We start from the raw sequence: 20,452 nt of genomic DNA, 5'->3' as shown, positions 1-20,452 counted from the left end.
ATACAACTTCGAGTTTGACAGAAGAATATCTATAAATTATTACTGCAATTAAATTTATGATATATAATTTAACATTATCGAAATCTAAAGCTCATTAGTAAGCTCGAACGATGATGGAACGATATTGTGCGTGTTCGCGGTATGGGACAAGTCAAACTATTTTATTAATGTAGCAAATTCTTTCATCTTACATATGTTTAATCAGCGGCTGCGATCGAGGGCTTGATGGTGCATTATTTACTTGTCGACCTCGTGCGGCGGCGAATGCAGTAACAGCAACATGCACCACATGAGCGATGCACAGCAACTCTATCTATGTAAACACCGCACTCCAATAGAGAACGATTCGCGAACCGAACGCCCAGCCGAGGAGTAATAATCCAGTTAACAAGCTCACTCACACACTTCACGGAACCGACTGGATTGGTTTGGTGTACGTTGGTCACAAATATGCGGGTGGTACACTTTTATCAGCAACAACAAACTTCATATCTTCTTCACCGTTCAGCTTTTGTACTTTGTTTACACCAAAGCAAAAATTTAATAGGATTAACCACAACTGCCGTTTCCTCCTTTCACTTGACTTCACTTCGCGCTGCCGGTTTTCCGTTTTATTTTGGCTTCGGTCTAACAATTATACCGTCGTATTAATTTCCCCTTTCGATTCACCGAAAAAACAACATTTCACTTCACCAAACCACGTGCCGATGTATTCGTGAGCGAATCCGAATCCGTAATGAAAGAATACTCGGCTAGTGTGGCGAAACAAATCGCTAATGACTCAGGCGTGAATGGTTTCGAATTTGAATACACCCAGAAGACCAAAACCTTGTTTACCCAACACGCTGTTTTGTTTTTGGTCGATGTTTGCGAAATTTCCACTGCGACAGCACAACACTCTTGAGTACTCTCTTCTAGGGAAGTCACTTTGCGTATTCGTTGTGTAGATTGCGGGCGTTTCTGTTTTCTATCTTTCCTTTCCCGGCTACCGTCGTGGATTGATGGTGTTGATGATGGTTTTCTGAAAACTTAACGCTGTTTTAAACCGAACACTTTTTCGAGGAAAATAAACCGTGTGCCGCTGTCCAGTCGACGAGAGACGCAGCAACAGTCAGTGGAGAAAGCCAGGAAACAAAGCCGACTCAGTGATACAGCTGAGGCGATGGAAAACTACGCGATGACCGCGAGCTAGGCGTTGTCCTAGGGTGGTTCTGAAATTACTACAGTGCTTCCGCAGGTCTCGGTTATTCGATCTTGTCCAGATAATTGCGTCTTTTAGTTAGGCGCTGTAAAATAAATGTCCTATCTAACATGAAAAACTTTGTTAGGCTTGTAGTAGCGTTTGATACTTGGGCAATCTAAGATCTTTACATACACGCAGCGAACGGGACTATCGAAATTCATATATTTTGCCTTACGAAAGGGGGAACGATTATTGCAATGCGAGCGCTAAAGGCGTCGATAAGCGCGTGGTATACGCACGGGACTATCGATCGCAAGGTTCTTGGTTCGATTCCAGGTTGCCGCGAGAACAATTTTTGTTTTCAAATTTTGGTTTCATAAGACAAATTTATGAATTTCAACCCGATTTCCTTGTGGCGAATTTTCATAAGGGGTTCTTATGTCTTTCGATAGTCCATTTTCCTGAGTGTAATGCTTATCACATCATCTGGGACAGCTCAGATATTATTAAAGAGGCTCTACGCTAAACTTGCCACGTTCAAAAATGAGTGCCGAGTACATAAAATCAGCCTCTCTTCATGCAGCACAGATTCTGTGCAAAGGAGGGGGCTGTACACAGTTTTGTGCAAACGGTGGTAAACAAACCGAATGAGTGAAATGCGCACAGAGGAGAAACGCTTGGAATGCGGAATTCGCTTCCATTTTCGTTTTGCTTCTGAAAACATTAAAAAAAAACATTCAAATTTTCAAGTTTTCAGAGATTATTTCATTCGAATAGCCGAAACGGAAACAAATGGGGAAAACTTCCACATTTGCGACAATCCTCCGGCTTTTCGCTAGAAAAAATCCCAGAAATTTCCCCATCTTAGCAACGACCAACTGTTTGCTGCCACGCGGGAGATGATTCCGACAGTTCCGTTTCCATCGATCCCCGCACAGCCGAAGGCCAACACATCGGCGACACACAGCATTAGTGCGACTTACACAGAATTTTCACTCAGCCAACCAGTCCTGCATTGGTTGCCTCATTCTGTGTAGTTTTAACACATGCGTTGCGTGGAGCAGGCTTAGCGTGTCCAGTCTGATTAAGACGTCGGGAATTAATCATCTCGAAGAATAATTATCATAGTGTGATGTGTGATGCGGCTTCATGCTTACCGTGCCTAGAAATGAATAGTTAGGGGAGTCTAGATGAAACCTAACCGCTAACGGTGCCCTTGGAGTACCAAGCCGCCCCTCCACAGTATTGTGTCCTTCCTGTGCTAGCCGGAGCAATGGTTCAGACGACCTTGTGTTTCTCCGAGACAATCGACTGCCCTTCTTCAGTCTCAAGCCTGAGGCTGAATAAGGGTGGGATTATGAATATGTTGTTATTTAGTTTAAATTATTACGCATATTCGCGTTATGCGTTTTACACAGTGTATTATGTGCGTTTTCGTTTTTAGTGACTTTTATCTGGTGGTTTCGTTGCTGGTCTTTTTCGTACGGAGATTGCAAAAAGCTTAATCCTACCTAATTCGTGTGGTGGCTACGGTTAGAATGGATCACAAAAATCTTCAGCATAAAAGAACAGCAACGATCAATCTTTGCAGACTCATACAAAACGGTACAGCCTAAGTGGCGCTAGTTCATCTTCATCTAGGTAACCTTGTGGACCCAGTTTTTGCTATCTGCAAACTCGCGTGTCATGCCTCGTGTATGCGTGCTCGTTAATAAAGCAAACGTTACTACACTAATTTATGAGCTAACAGCAACAGACATATGTGCTGTCACTAATGATGATTCTGTTGGTGACCTAAATAGGAAATACGTCTATTGTTCGGTTTATTTAACACACGAGGAAACATCCCCAAAGGATGATTTTAAACGATTTGTCGAACACTGCCTTACATAAGGCCTTCTGATGCTGATTGTGGGCAGTGATGCTAATACTCATCATATCAGCTGGAGCAGCTCAGATATCAATTTGAGAAACTCCAGTATGATCGAATACTTAAGTAGTACAGATCTTGGATTACTTAATATAGCCAATCGCTCAACCTTAATGATATCTACTAGAGAAGTGTTAGACATAACGCTCTGCTCGAACAGAATCAATCACGAGTTGACGAATATGCATGTATCAGATGAGGAATCATTATCTGATCATCGCTACATCTTCTTTGAACATTTCTCAGCCTTTGCGTTTAAGGCATCCACGGTCAAAAAACTGGGAACTCTATATTGCATTGGTTACGACCAAATTTCATGGATAGTCTCCTTCCATTGAAATTCAAATTAGTTGGATGATGCCGATCATACTACAACATCCTACGTTATGGAAGCTTCTGAAGAAGCATTTCCTCTGCGGTATGTGAAGTCGTTCAAGTCGACAAATGTTTCCAGTTTGAGTAAAGTCAGTCGGCTGAACAAAACGCTTGCTAAATCTAAGGATTTCTAAGTGAACGAAATTCGCTTACCTAATGGCAAAAGTCACTATTTCTGATGAAGAAGTTTTAGATTGTTTATTCAATACACACTTCCACGGATGTATGGACATAGCATCTATGGATGAACCAAATGTCTTTCCATGCAGTTACCAGTCTCTAGCTTCAGCTCTCAGTATCGTAACTACTGAATTAATTCAATGAACACAGAATAGCGTTGCTCCTTCCAAATCTTCAAAAACAGATGTGGTTTCTCCTGTTCTGCTCCAGAAGGGAGTTGAGCTTATCATACATGTTTTGAAAAGCTGATTGCAAGCAGTTTTACTACTAGGTAAATTTCCGCATCCTAACGTGATATTACTGTGAAGTTTATCCCGAAGGAGGACGTGCGTCGTATGACGAAGCTAAGAGTTTTAGACCAACCAGTCTGACCTCTTTTCTTCTGAAATGTCTGGAACACATTATCGATCATCACATCCGTGACGTTTATTTGGCAATGACATGAAGAGGCATGTTCATTGTGAATCTTTTACACAAAGTTGTATACGATATCCAGAGAGCATTCGCTCAGAAGCAATCCTGCTTGGGTGTTTTCTTGGATATTGAGGGTGCTATTGATAGCGTGTCCTTCCTAGGTAGCGTGAGCTACCTACAATGATTACCAATTGGATTTATCAAATGCTCAAAAACCGACATCTCTTCTCGCGTCAAGCTGCGATTCGAAAATTGAGTGAGCCCCCAAAAAAGAATCTTATCACCACCACTTTTGTGGAATCTTGTAGCAGATACGCTATTGAGACAACTCAATAACAGCGGTTTTCCAACTTATGGATTTTCCGACAACTATTTAGCTTTGATAGTTGGTATGTGCATAAGCACCCTATTCGACCTGATGCAAAGTGCTCTATTGTTCTTTTTACGGAAAGACGAAACCGCGATGGAATACGGACTTTACGTCATTTTGGCACTGAGATTAATGTAACTAATCAGGTAAAGTATGCCGGAGTCGTTCTAGATTCCAAACTTTCTTGGACACCTCACATTGATTTCGGAGTCAAAAAAACTTGCATGGCCTTCGGTCAATGGCGGCGAACCTTTGGTAAAACTTGGGGCCTCAAACCCAAGTATATCAAATGGATTTACACGACAGTTTTTCGGCCAATATTGGCAGATGACTTGTGCAAAAGGGCGAAGTGAGAACAATCCAATCAAAATTGGGTCATCTCCAAAGGATTTGCTTGATGCCGATGCCTGTTGCGTTCTCTACGACTCCCACGGCAGCGCTCGAGGCTCTTTTCCACGTTGTGCCACTACACATTCATCTTAAACAAGTAGCACTTTCTTGCTCTTACCGTTTATGGGTACTGGATCTACTGGAGATAAATCCGGTGAATCGTAGATCAACACACACTTCGTTGTTTCCACTTTTGGTGAATTGGGACAAAATTGTGCTTGCTCCAAATGACCTCACAATTGCTTGTAATTTTCCTTACCCGACATTTACCACATAATTCGATTCACAGGCAGAGTGGACGTCTGACTATTTGGAAAGAAGTATATGAAACAATATAGCATGTTAAACTGGTGGCTCCCTTCTTGAAGGTAGAACTGGTGCAGGTGTACATTCTCGTGAGCTAAGGCTCAATAAGTTTTACTCACATGGTACACACTGCACCGTTTTTCAGGCGGAAGTACTTGCTTTTATGCGCAATCAACACTTCAACAGCGCGTAATGGGTAAAGTCATATACTTCTGTTCAGTAATCAGAAGCTATAGATGCTCATGCGTTGGCTAACTCAAGGTCGAAGCTTGTTATCGCATGTCAAACTCAAATTGAGGAACGGAATTCAGTCAACTCTGTAAACATTGTATGGGTACCTGGCCATTCATCTATCGCTGGATGAAGCTTCAATGTGCTGGGTGAAGCCTCAGATCAATTATTGGGCAGCAACGCAGCACAAGCAAAACTGGGATAGTTTGGAGTTGTGTCGTCAAACAAAATTGTACATTGCTAAGCCATCTCCAAGGGTGAAGAATTTTTAACAAATTTGTCAAAGCAGAGTTGCAGTCGTTGACAGGCCACTGCCGACACATCTAACACATGACAAATATTCTACATGCTGACTCATTTGTGTTTGATAGTTGTGATTCCAATTATGAAACTTCGTATCATCTGATATGTAACTGTCCGGTTTTTGCGCAACTGCGTTTTCAATTAGGGTAGGTGTACCAGTTATGGACACAGTGGTTCCCTAATTCGCCATACGTGATTTCTTTAATGTCTTCAAATTTTGATAATTTTTGTTTGTTGTTGTAGTTAGATTTAAGATATATCTTGATGTTAAAACATTCAAAAAGATTTAAAATGTGAAAGTTATCAAAATTACACATATGACCAAATGGGGAACCACTATGGCCATAACTGGTACACTTTCCCTACTTAAAAAGACACTACACGTTAATGCTTACAGTGGGCTATTTGCCCTTTGAAGGAAGCACTACACTAGACAACGGACTAGCATGCAACGCCCAGTGGCACAGTCAGAAAACATTCCTCTCGAAAAGTTTTCGGCCTGAGGCGGGAATCGAACCCACACTCCTTAGCACGATGCGGCTAAATGCCTCGGTGACACTAACCGCACGGCTACGAAGCCCACAGCAAAACTACTTAGTAAACACTTATTAAGTAAAACTGATTTCAAAAGCATGAATCTTCAGGACATTCTGTTATTCTTTACCTGGTAATGAGCTATATGCTCTCTTTACGCAATTGTGTTTTACAGTGCCCTTTTAAGGGCGCTGTTGGAACCCATTATGGTATGGAGTTACATGCAAATTGCTTATGACAATTCTATTTACACTTACATTGTTCGACAAAAAAAAATTTTTGGCTGGATCAGGGACGCGGTTATATGGGTCTTGAAGTGCAAGAAAAGTGTAGAAAGAGGCCGTTTTCAAATGATTTGGAGCACCTCTGGATTATTTTTTGACAAAGTTTGAAAATTTTGCATTTTTCATAAAAAAAGCGTAATAAGCAAAATATCAATATATTTTCAAATTCAATTATTCAACCATTGAATTAGTCAAATCAATATTTTTTAGCCCTAGATCGCTTCAGGGAAACGTGCACCATTTCAGAAGAATATTGGTATCATTTTTATATATGAATTTGGAATGTTAACGATCATTAAACAAGCATATGAGGATGTGCACCATATAAATACTACTTATTTTTCTATTCCACACATCTGGTTCATTATATAATAATTATTATAGGTTCAAGAAGACGCTTGATTAGGATTTAATTTTTTGCTCCATTTTATAATGCAATGAGCAATGCAATCCAGTAACATTTGATTTCAACAAGGATACGAATACGGAAAATTGATGTGTCTGTTATGTTTATATGAGCTGGTTGGTCTAATAAACTCTTGGCAGTAATACAAAATTAGGTTGGACACTGACATGTAAGTGGTCTTACATGAGCTAGTCGGTTTATCAGGAGCCGATGGCGAAGTCTGTGAAAAATGTCATAATAATGTTATTTGCGATTTCCAAAGATTTTTAAAGGTACTCATTAAGAATAGATTACCTATTGTGAGGTCCATTTGTTATCAGAATATCCCTAGAAATTACAGACTAACGTAAAATAGCAACCAATAATTCAGTAATCAACATTTCCACATTTTTTTGTGACAACATTTGACAGCCACTCAGGCAAGCATGAGATCTTTTTGATTCAGTTTGTGCACAATACTAATCATTTGTGAAAACTGATTTAGTGGTAACATGCCCACTTCTTACTTGTAAGATGATACAATTTCTGGTTAAATCATTTCCGATTTTTTTGTTGGTTCTACATTTTACATATTTTTCGGCAATTTTAATCAAACTTTCAAATGGAGCGTTAGTTTCTTGTTCAATGGGATGTTTTCTTCAAATGGGTTTAGTTGTAAGCATATTGGAAACATAAAGAAGTCGACCATTAAGGTTAATTTTAAACTCGTCTCCCATATAAGGACAAACGTGTCCATTTATGAGCCCCCATTCCCATATCCTCGAAACGAGTAAAAATGCTTTTCAATTAAGTGAAGAAACAATTTATCCATACATTTGTGATAAACAATTTTGCGAAACTTCACGTAATTTCTATTTTTCTTTCTTTAAACAAGAAGACATAGAAAAACTAGTATTTTACTCATTTTGAATATATCGCAATTATTTGTGAAATTCATTCCAAATCTCAAAACTGAAAGTTTGGTTAAAATTGCCAAAAAACATGTGAAATTTAGATCCGAAAAATAAAAAAATATCGGAAATGGTTTAACCAGAAATTGTTTCATCTTACAAGTAAGAAGCAGGCATGTTACCACTAAATCAATTTTCACAAATGATTAGTATTGTGCACAGACTGAATCAAAAAGAGCTCATGCCTGCCTGAGCGGCTTTCGCAAAAAAATGTGATAATGATGATTACTAAATTATTTGTTGCTATTTTATGTTATTCTGTAATTTTCCTAGGGATATTCCGAGGAAAATGAATGTCACGATAAGTAAACAATTATTAATGAGTACCTATCGAAATATTTAGAAATCTATATAAATAAAAATGGAATGGTGTTTGTATGTCACGAAATGACTTACGAACGGGTCAGCGGATCTGAATGATTCTTTCTCCGTTTTGTTTGTCACGGGTTCCGACGTGTTTGTGTGTATAAAAATCCCAGGTTATTCACCGGGAAAGTCGGAAAAACGAGAGTGAATGGAACTGTCATTTTGTATGGGACGAACCACAGCGTTTTTCAACAGCCTACTTGATGGCAAGACGAAGTTTGCCGGGACCACTAGTTGCAAATAAAAAAGTTATCACATTTTTTTACAGACATCGTCTCCTGATAAACCGACTAGCGCATGTAAGACCACTTACATGTCAGTGTCCAACCTATATAAATTTTGTATTTCTGCTGAAAGTTTATTAGACCAACCAGCCCATATATTCACATCACATCACATCACAGACACATCAATTTTCCGTAGTCGTATCCTTGTTGAACTCTCAAATGTTACTGGATTGCATTGCTCATTGCTTTATAAAATGGAACAAAAAATTAAATCCTAATCAAGCGTCTTCTTGAACCTATAATAATTATTATATAATGAACCAGATGTGTGGAATAGAAAAATAAGTAGTATTTATATGGTGCACATCCTCATATGCTTGTTTAATGATCGTTAACATTCCAAATTCATATATAAAAATGATGCCAATATTCTTCTGAAATGGTGCACGTTTCCCTGAAGCGATCTAGGGCTAAAAAATATTGATTTGACTAATTCAATGGTTGAATAATTGAATTTGAAAATATATTGATATTTTACTTATTACGCTTTTTTTGATGAAAAATGCAAAATTTTCAAACTTTGTCAAAAACTAATCCAGGGGTGCTGCAAATCATTTGAAAACGGCCTCTTTCTACACTTTTCTTGCACTTCAAGACCCATATATCCGCGTCCCTGATCCAGCCAAAATTTTTTTTTTGTCGAACAGTATTATTCACTTTTCCCAAAGACGAAATAAAGGCAAAGAGTTAGGTTCAGAATAAGGACCGGTTCTAGTATTAAATCGCAATTGTGTATTAACGTAAAGAATAAATTCTTGACCAGGGTTGGGAAAAAATCTGAAATTCACTCTACAGTAGCCAAGCAAAGCCAATCACAGTCAGCGAAGCCAGTGAAACTCACGCCCATCGCTGCTGTAGGCAAAATGCCTTGAAAATAGCAAAACACCCGTTGCTAACGGCAACCCAAAACTACTGTAAAAAAATGTTCTATTTCCCGCTGTATTTCCCGCATTTAGAGCCTTCAATGACACTCATGATTTAGAAAATTCGTGCACCCAACATAGGCTACTTGATGAGATTCACGTTTTTGAATTACTGTACTGGAAGAGCCACGTGATTTTCGCGAAAATTCAAGCCTACTACTATTACCATTCCCAGCACTGTTCTTGACATTACGTCTCAAAAAAGACAGAGGCTGTTTACGGCCGTTTCCCATATTTCAGTTGAATTTTGATATCATAATAGTTTATCTCTTATTTTGCACATTTCATCAATTTGTAGTGGTCTCCTTACACTAATGTGTATTAGAAGGTATTTTCATTGTTTTGTTTTGGAAATCTAGTGCGGTCATGTTTACGTCAAACTAAATGGACCCTATAATTATCTATCTAGGGTCGATGTACCAATAGTCGCATAGCTAAGAACAAATATTCGTATAAAATCGAATAATAACGCTATCGTCATTATTTTTCCATTATCTGAAAGATTTTTATCATGGCTTTGTGGGAAAAATATTAGAACTACGAAAAATCAGGTTTGTATTTATTATCGCTTGTGCCACTATAGGAACACATGTGCCTATAGTAGCACTATTTATAATTTCTGTTTCTATAGTAGCAAAACCGTATTTTTACACAACTTTTATATTTTTTCTTTAAAAGGTGAATCAAAAGCTATCGTTCGATGTCAAAAAAGTTCTTAATTCATCAATTATTTTGAAAAATAAAAATAAGTTTCTCTCAGTAGTGCTACTATAGGAACAATAGGTTTACTATAGGCGCAAAGGAGCTTAAATTTAAAGCACAACTAATTATTTCGATAATTTTTTGAACAAAATCAAGCTGTGTATCAATGGTACTTAGATAAATAGCTCCTGCCCGTCATGTCAAAAAATATTTTGAAACGATTCATAGTAAAACGGCCGTAAAAAGCCACTAGTGCGACTATAGGGGACTGTCTACTAAGGGAACACCGACCCTATGTATTGTTCATTTTGTTGACGAGCAAATTTTCAACGTAAGGAAATACATACTCACACGTTACTTTATATGGCAGTTTAGCAGAAGCTCGGACCTTGCATTCAATGCACTATCCAACAGTGTGCGTTATATGTTGATTTTGTTAGCTACGGCGCCATCCAATATATGGAAAAATATATTGGATGGCGCCGGTGGGAGAAATATTCTGGTGGGATAAATTTTTTCAGGTGTGAGTCTATTGCTGGGAAAAATCCCCAATAAATAAAAATGGAGTGGTTTTTGTATGGCACCAAATGGTTTGAGAACGGATCAACAGATTTACGTAAGTTTTTCTTTGTTGCACTCGACAAGGGATGCGACGTGTTCGTGCGAGGCGGGAAAGTCTCCGAAATAATCGGGAAATCGTGGGAAGACTAAGGTTTCATTTTGTATGGGGAATTTAGTGACGTTTTACAACAGCCTGGTGAAGTTTGTCGTGACCACTATTTCATAATAGAAGACTTAAAAAGTTACTTATTTCTATGATTGTTTTAAGCTTTTACCATCCAAAACTCTTATTAAACACTTTATCAATATTAGAACAGATCAGTTCAAGACGGCTCAAAACACCATTTCATTTATAACTTCGTAGTGCTTTGATAAAATTGTTTATGTTATTTTTGTTAAGGTGAAACAGTTTTGAATCCAACTTACAAGATTGCACTAAACGTCAATCTTGTGGAGAAAGCATCTAACAACAGTGCACTTTTTATGTTAGCTTTGTGCACTAGCAGAAAGCTTAAAATAAGATAAGATTCGTTTGCCTACTGTTTCTCTAGTTTAGTGCCTTTGAAAACGTGAAAAGGGGTACAAGTCGGCCATTGTGATGGACATCTTTGTGTTCCGAGATGTTTCACCTTAACAGCTGGCCTATAAATGCCAATAGAAGTCGTTGAAATTATTGTTTACATATTTTGTGGCCCGAGCCATATTTGAAAAACATTAAGGTAATCCGAATAATCATTCGTACTGAAAACCACAGAGAACTTTATTTGAATCAAAGAACCGCCCTAGTCCACAACCCAGCTGTAACCAGTGATGGAAAGTGGCGAACGCTTCATCTGAACTGGAACAAAAACAAAACCAAACGCTCCCGAGCGTCAGAGCGCTGGCTTACTCGCATCTGTCGACTCCCGAGTAACTGAAGCTAAAAGTGATTCGCGAACGTGTTCGGATCTACTCAGAGTCATATTGTGCTTTTGGGAAAAAAGCTGCTTACCCTCCGAGATTTATGGTTTTCAAGGGCTTTTGACTACAAACGAGTAGTTTACTGTCGATATGATGGTTATACAATTAATTTGTCTGTCAAAACCATAATAAATCACACCTTGCTCGGTTACTCGCGAGTAAACGCTCGCGAGCTTGTTGCTACTTCTTTTGACATGTTCTCCCGAGCAGACGGGTGCGGGCTTACTCACACCTAGCCAGATCCCGAGTCTGTGATGTTTGTTATGCGTTGGTATACACTCGTGAGCTGCTTCGTGATGCGAACTTTTCCAGCACTGCTAGCAGCTATCACTTCACTTTCTATCAAAACGCACATTCAAACGTGCGTTTCTTCCCCCACAAAAATGGGTAGGTACCACAATTAATGTGTGTCACAGTCACGCACTGCACCGTAATATTCTGTCAGTTTTGTTGACTTTTTTCTTCGAATGATCAATACTTGGCTTCTTCACTGACTGGTTGCGTATTGATAAGTAGTAGGCAGGTATTTCATACTCGACACTCCTTCCAATCCTGGAGGTTATTTTAGCACATAAACAACATGCTATGCTCACAAACAGATAACCACTACCACTTCACTTCGTGACTTCACTCCGGGCACTGGAGAGACAGAGCATTTTGTCATCTCAATGTCTTGCTGAAGGGAGCTCCTCCATGATCAGATCACCAGGATTTTGCAACGTAGCAACAGAGTGTAAACTCGGGATCACATTCGGAATGACTCCTTCGAAAAACACATGAAATTCAGCGCGACGATAACGGAAGAATGTGTACGCAATCGAAATTGGCACTCAGAAGAAAGTGGCAATCGAATAGACACAAAAAATAACATGCACTAAAGGAAAACACGCGAAAACTCAACCGATAGACGTAAGCGCGTAAACGACCAAACAACAACCAGCTACGACGACGGCCCGATACTGAACTGACGACGGTCCCCTTTTCGTTGTCGTGTGAGGGAAAATGAATGAACCATCGGCAGGGGTTTCCAACGTATTTTTTGGAACGTATTTAAGTTCGATTTAGAATTTTCGTTCCCCCATTTAATGTGAAGATGAATCGAGGCCACACCTCAAGTTTTTAACCCTCTGTTTGTGCGGGGAATAAAATTGACCCCAAACTCGAATCGTAATGACTTCATGGAATTTCAATCAATTTTCGATTTTTCTGTTGTTTTGAAAATAACATTAATTTCAGTTTTACTTAAAAATGTAATAAAATTCGAAAGAGGGGGTCTTTGCGGGGAGGGGTTATAGTCAAAAGAGGAAAAAAAACGTGAAATTCTCGCATACTCTGAGATAACGCCCTAAAAGCCATTGGTAGCCACATGTGTGGATCGTTGTTTCTGAGCAAAAGAAAGAATAAGATCCTTTCTTTCCCATAGCGTTGTTAAATAACATGAAAATCCTTTCAAATTCTCAGAAACAACGAGCTACACACATGGTTACCAATGGCTTTTAGGGCGAGATCAGAAGTTATGCGAGAATTTGGAAACTTTGGACGCCTATAGCTCAAAAACAGGTTAACATAAAACTACATTATCGTCGGTTAAGATCTGCAACAGGAATAGGACTATTGTGTTGCACATTGGTTAGTTGAGAATTCCACAGCATGATGGAGCTATCACAGACAATATTATTTTCTGATCTCTCCAATTTTATAATTTTAGAAAACTATTTTACAAGATATTTGAGAAAAAATCATGTGCGAAAAAACAACTTGTGGATACACACCAATGTGTGAAAATAACTTACAAATCGATTCACTAACAAAAAAGTTACAGCCCTTCAAAGTTCTCTGGGGTCATATCGACCCTAAAAAACAGACAGAGGGTTAAGAGCTCAAGTCTGGAGAACCAGATATCCGTTAAAGCTGCAAACTTGATAGATTTGTCACTCGCTAGAGATGACCATCGGATTAAATTTTCAGGGTTATTGGTTGTCTAGTTCTTCAGATTTTTGCTCTTGAGAATTTTAAAGTTGTGTTTGATGCAAATTGACTTTAAATTGTCCGTTTGTCCAACCTGCTCCTGGTTGTTTGAGTAGCATAAGCATGTATACTACCTACCATAAGTATGGAATCGCGTATTGTAACCAGTGTTGGGAAACTCGTGAGTACTCACCGAAAACTGCAAACTCACTCGCGAGTTTGAGTTGTACAGCTTGAACTCTCGCGTGAGTATACTCAGGCGTGAGTTCAAGCTGTACAACTCATACTCGTGAGTGAGTTTTTGACTAACACTAACTCGCTCGTGAGTAATTTTACTCACTTGAAGTGTTGTAAATGTTCTAAAAGCTTGCGAATGGCTCATATTAAAAATAGGTAATGAGTAAGGCTGTTCTTGTTGCGACCTTATTCAAATGAAAAGATGAAAAATTAATTCTTAAAACTATTTTTAATTTCAGATCAGTACACTAGATCCGCATGACTTCCGTTACCTTATAAATTTCACGAATGAAAAATGATTGAACTTGTCATTTTTCGAGCTGATTTTTCATCGATGGGGTGATATGAGCACCCTACTTTTTATTGTGAATTCATCTCATATAATCTCTACTCACTAAACACTCCAAAAGATTAAACAGCAAAAAGATTAAATTTTAAAAAACATATCATTGTCTGTTTGTGTCCATAAACCGGTGTTATAAAGTACACACTAGTTAGGAATAATTTACTTCGTTTAATTGATGCATACCATATGGTCGGTATTCAGACAGACTGAACCAAGTGTTTTTTAATGGCTTCAGGAAAACATACCCCAGACATTCGAAATTTCAAAATATTTGCAGTATTCGCTGTAATAATGCAACTTATCTATTTGAACCCAAGCAACCCAAGAAACAATTTTGGGCGGTTAATAAACATGTCTTCTAAACTAGTGCTTAACAACAGCTGTGGCTGTTGAACAAAATTATATGCTGTATAAAGTGATGATCAAATGTTGCATAAATTCTGAACATCGCTTTTGTTCCTCACTTTCATGTTATTTAAGAAGCTCGTTGAACCAAAGTTGATACAACGTTGGTCGATAACTTAGTTTGGTTGTCTAATAGTATCTCTTTGATAGTAGAAGACGAGCTGTTTCTACGGATTCAGATTCTGTTGTTCCATACATGACATAAAGTTAACAAGCTTTAACAACACTGGTTTCATCAATTTTCAACAATAGTGCAGAACTACAGTGAATTTAAACATGTTTGCTTGAACATGCTTTGAACTCAACGTTTTAACCAACTACAAGTCATTGCGCGAATTCTGAAAGCTCTTTAACATACAATTAAAAACCAACTTCCTAACAAACAGTTTTTGCCTTGATAAAGGTGTCTCAAAGCTGTTTTATTAGTTGTTTAATAATTAAAAAGAAATTATTATTCAAGCGTTATTCGCTCAGAAATGGAGAATCTATTCAATAACAACCATTATTAACGTTATATAGTGCATGTTTATTCAATGATGTTACCTCGGCCGTTCAACAGTAGTAACATTATAAGTAGACTCTAAAATGTTTATTCAACTTTAAACCACCAGTTATCCATCGAACATCCAGAAATATTTGTTCAGCGTGTTTCTAGCAGGGTTGTATAACGAGTAATAACTAAATTGTGGAACAAAAGTTGTTGAAGTCTTTATTACCTATTGCCACCGTTTTTCAAAATAATAGCCTTTGTACAGTATTATTTCAACCACATGTTTCATAACGAGATTATTTGTCTATTGTGAAACTATAATATAGCTTTGATAAGTCTTGCTTTTGAGACCTTTTCACAAACAATGTTCAACATACACCGAAGGCAAGCAAAAGACTTAGACGATGTTTAAACAACATATGTACGATAACTTGTTCGATTATCTTATTGTATCTTTAAATACTGCTTTAAACCTGCAGATGTTTGTTACTTTGTTTGGAGCAGTCGAGAAGCGCTTGTAAATTGGAAGGTCCTGAATTCGAGTCCCGGCATCACAAAAATGGTTAAACAATTGAAATTCAAAAATTATGCATCAAATTATAGATACACAGATTTCAATATGTAATAAAGTGTACAAATAGATACATTTTTTTATATTTTCGTTATCAAATAAATATTGAAGAAACATCTAAGAAACATCTTTTGCTACGTTTATACAACCAATTCTATAAATAAATATGATACCCATTCAAGTCGAACAAAGCACTAAAACAAACTGTGTTCAGCATGTTTTTTCCGTTGAGCGAATGTTGAACAAGGGCTTCTATTTTGTGTACTCATGATCATAAGTAATAATTGCATCAACAACTTTTCGACAATTAAGAAATAACACGTCATGCAATCCTGTTGAATAAATGTTAAACAAGCATGTCTTTACTTACTTACTTACTTATTTGGCTTTACATCAATTATCTTGATAAAGCCTCGCCAACAATATTTCGCCAATTCCAACGTTAATAAAATGGTAATTGTTGAATAGATTCTCCATTTCTGGGCGAATAAGGCTTGAATAATAGTTTTATTTTCACTAAGTCAATGATAAAGCGACTAATAGTTTAATAAAACAGCTCTGAGAAACTTTTCTTAAGGCCAAAATTGTTTCTTGGGAATTCCGTAGTTGAGTCCAATTACTTTATTTTAAATAAATTTTCAAGGACCCTTCAGTTTACCTTAAGTTCAATTTGAAAAGAAAATACTCATTTTTGAATTGATTTTACGCAATATTGAGTTATTTAATAAAAGCTGTAGAAAACTTGCATTTAACCAAATTTGGCTTATTGTGTCAGAGTATCACCATAGACTTAAAAAGTCTGCGGGAATCGAACCCACACTCCATAGCACAATACGCCTACGGCTACGATGCCCACAATCATACGAACCCAATGTGTTCGTGCTCGATAATTTTGCCGGTTGTTGCTTGCTGTTGACACCACTCCACGTTCTCCCAGAAAACGTAGAGTTTTGGTTTGTCTGTAATTAACACCTCATAACAAGAAATCATCAGCGTACTATCCATCACCGACCATCCATCAGTACCAACTGGAATGAAATCTGTAGACCTTCAAGAAATCTAGCCATCCATTGATAGATCCATGAAACTGAACGATAGGGTCGAATCCGTAGGACTTCCGGATTGAGGGTCAATCTTCCGGTTGATTATTTTCTCGTAGATTTCTACTTCGGTAACAGTAACTGAGCCATCTTCTTCCTTACGGTGATTCGACACATGCAGGACGACAAGAAACGGTGCCGATGGGATGGTTAAGCCGGATTCAAAATGCCCTACATTTTTGTGTCGAATGAAGAAATTTCGTTTGTATCCTGTTGTTTTTGAAATAAAAACATCATAATCCAGGAAAGCAATTAAGTAAATACTATGAAACTTACCGGTGTCTTCAACTAAAAGAATACCACTTCTTTGATATTAAAGTTTTTAAATAAATCGCCAGAACTGTCCTGCTGCGGTTAATAATGAGCTGCAGAAGAAAAACAATGTTGTTATTGTTGTGAAGGATGCATTTTGACAAGCAAGGAGCAACAAAAATGATGTAAAGTATAGAGCGCTGCATATGACGAGCCTAACCTCACTTATTTGACAGCTGCTGGTCCTGTTGTTTACGTTTCGGACTTAGTCGTTTTTTCCATCATTTTTTCATCTTCGCATTTCTATCAGCAGCATGCTGATGGTGACGATTTTCCACGGTAGGAAGATAGAATAATACGATCCGTGGGTATCTGCAGTGGATTTGACCTCTCCTCGCAGCAAACTTTCACGAAATTAAGAATGATTCGAAAAAAGTACTAAGTTCAAACTGTAAACAACAGGACCAGTACCTGTCAAAATTGATGCGTGACGTCACCGTGCAGTGGAGTATTGAAACATCAAATATTAGGAGTGGGTACCGGGGTCTTTCACATTCTGCGAACCGGTCCCCCGAAAAAAATGCTAGTTTCATATTGATTGATGGTATATTATCACCCCCTTGGGTAAATGCAGCTCTTTGTACTTTTGACAACATTCGTGATGAAGAAAAATCATAGTGAGAGATTTTGGGCTCAAAGAATAATCAATTTAAATTGTTGAACTTTGATTAACTCAAAACTTAAGTGTTTTTCTCCGTATTGAGAATCACTTAAACGTGCGGTATTACGTATAAGTATACTACAATAAAAGGATCATAGCACAACCGCAATAATAAAAACCTGAGACAGAGACTCGACAATACGTATCTTTATTTCGTGCCAAAACGAATCAGCCTCAGATTGGTCCGCCGAACAACGTTACCAGTAATGATTTGTACGGCAATATCAGCCCCTTCTGTGCTTAGCCTTTTTCGCTCTCCTTTTCAATTTTTAATTATGCGCACCAGTTTTTTGGCAACACAAAGAACATACAAAAAGAATAGTAAATTAACAAAAAGCCAAGTATCACATAATGTCAAAGTCGTCAAAAATTAGCAGCCAATCGAGTATTATACTTGTCGAGCATCTTCAAATCCATAGCAACATATGAAATGGGCAAGATGTCAATCGCAAACAAACTTTATGTGTAACACTTTTACTAATATTTCCAATAAAATTTTAATATCAGTAAAAACAGCATTCAGAAAAGGTTTCAGTATTGTTTTATGTCGCTATACGAACGAAATTGGTGTGGACAATATTTGAACACAAAAACATAGAAGTCGACAGCAGCTGATAACATAATGAATTATTTATATTTAAAGCCCACCACCTAGAACGAAACATACGAACGTACAATTTAATTTCTCTTCGGGAATTGCTTACTCGCCATACTCACAAAGAGTAACTTACTCACTCTCCCGAGAGTAATGACGTCATACTCACTGCGAGTATTACTCTTTACGTGAGTAATACTCGCAGTGAGTTATGACGTCATACTCTCGCGTGAGTAAGAGTAAGGAATGAGTTACTCACAGCGAGAGTATTACTCGCAAACGCGTAAGAGAGTGAGTAATTTTTAACTCGCGAGCATGAGTTTCCCAACGCTGATTGTAACACTCATACTCAGGGTTGAGAAAAATCTGAAATTCACTCTACAGTAGCCAAGCAAAGCCAATCACAGTCAACGAAGCCAGTGAAACTCACGTCCATCGCACTGTGTTTTATTTTCTCGATTTCATGCGCTTTTTGAATAGCGCCCAAACCGTTGATTTTAGCGATATAGTTTGTTCGGAAAAGTTTCTTGGTATATTAAAGCGCAACTTTTGACGAAAAAAGTTTTGTGCTCAATCCACCTAGCAGTGAGATAGAAAAACTATTTTTTCAAAACATTCAGATAGACATATGGTGTCTTCGGCAAAGTTGTAGAAGTGTCAATTTGAAACAACTTTGTCGAAGACACAATTTTTCTATCTCTTATACTTTTTGAGATATATGCCGTTGTATGTGAATGGCCCCTAAAAATCATATTTTTTATCATAATTTTTTTCCAAGATTTTTAACATTTTTTGTGTTTTCTACAAAGTTTTTTGTCATAAAAAAACCCGTGTTTTTGTTGAACATATCATCACCTTATCTATTAAAATAACAAAGTTATTAATGAATTACTTTTTTTTAAAGGGGTAGTTTGGGCCTCTATAACTGGCTTCGCCGCAAAACGGCGCAGACAACTTTTACAAATCATGAAAGTACCATATCTCCCCTTTCGGCAGTTGATAAAAACTTTTGTCTATAAGCGTCTTTGCATGGGTTTTTATTATCAAACAAATGAGCCTGATTAAAACGAACTCGACTGATAATTCTTTTTCCTTAAGAGATAGAGAGGTGCGATGTTCAGCAAAAACGCGTTTTAAGATGTTTAACAACTTTGTAGAAGACATGAAAAATGTCCTCTAACTGCTCGTCATAATAGTCTATAGAAAAGTGAAAACACTCATCTCATGTAAAAACTTCCCAGCTACAACTTTGCCGAAGACCTAAATCATGCTACAAAGAAAGTCTTAATCATGATCATTCAATTACTTTCAGAGCAACACTGCTTTTTTGCTGTAGAACACAGTAGCCTGGATTCCTTTGATCTGTTCTTCCCGCCAGTAGCACCATTGTTGCCTGCCGAACAGTTGGTGAAGCATGCTACTTGCAAACCAACTTTATGATGATGAATAACAATTTATCCTGAGGTCCAATCAAAAAGTGATCTTCGGCAAAGTTGTAGCTGGGAGAATTTCACATTAGAAGAATTTGTTCACTTTTGAAGAGATGAAGAGATAGGCGGCTGAACACAATATATTGACGTTTTCCATACTAATCTCCATATAAACTTCAAATGGCGTGTGCAAGTTGCAGTTTCCAAACTCGTTTTCCATATAAATTTTCAAAGCATTCCAAAGGATTGGAACATGTTCTAATGTTAATGAAACTTTTACAGTTTGCTTTTATATTTTTCTCAGAGATATCGTAGTGAAAATCTTTATGAGAAAAATATAAAGATGATCACATGATGTTACACGGTGTGGCAATCTGCAGTTGGACTGATATGCGATTACTTTTCATTATGGGACAATTTGACTTGTTGTTTTTTCCTACTTTTTCCGAACAAATTTTATTATCTTATTAGGGCAGCTGTAAGAGCGTTGAAAGATATGTTGAAAACTGAACTCAACTCAATTTTGACGAAAATGCAGATGGGACTGACTTGCGATTCACGGCAGCGTAATTCGGTAAAAAGTAAAAATTATTATCGAATCTCAGAAGTTTTGAATTTTGATTCTGTTCAGTATTTTTTTATGATTAACAATTCATACCCAGTATAAACAAGTACCGAACTA

At 37.6% G+C, this 20,452-nt stretch overlaps 1 protein-coding gene across 9 annotated transcripts in view; it reads right to left on the bottom strand.

The window, feature by feature from the left end:
* Nucleotides 1-20,452, bottom strand: part of LOC5570887 — a 299,528-nt gene that overhangs the window by 244,408 nt on the left and 34,668 nt on the right. Inside the window, exons 1-2 of one of the 9 annotated variants that reach the window (XM_021852634.1) lie at nucleotides 12,190-12,630; nucleotides 192-1,028 (exon numbers count right to left, since the gene is read on the bottom strand). The exons of 7 other annotated variants lie outside the window; for them this stretch is intronic. The gene's annotated coding sequence lies outside the window, so the exon portion shown is untranslated. Of the gene's footprint in view, nucleotides 1-191; nucleotides 1,029-12,189; nucleotides 12,631-20,452 lie in introns of those variants that run through there. One more of the 9 variants, XM_021852633.1, reaches the window with a different exon arrangement.

Source organism: Aedes aegypti, chromosome 3 (genome assembly GCF_002204515.2).
Source record: "Aedes aegypti strain LVP_AGWG chromosome 3, AaegL5.0 Primary Assembly, whole genome shotgun sequence".
In the NCBI taxonomy this organism is placed as follows: Eukaryota; Metazoa; Arthropoda; class Insecta; order Diptera; family Culicidae; genus Aedes; species Aedes aegypti.
The sequence above is the reverse complement of the archived record's forward strand: the minus strand, read 5'-3'. Positions and strand labels throughout refer to the sequence as shown.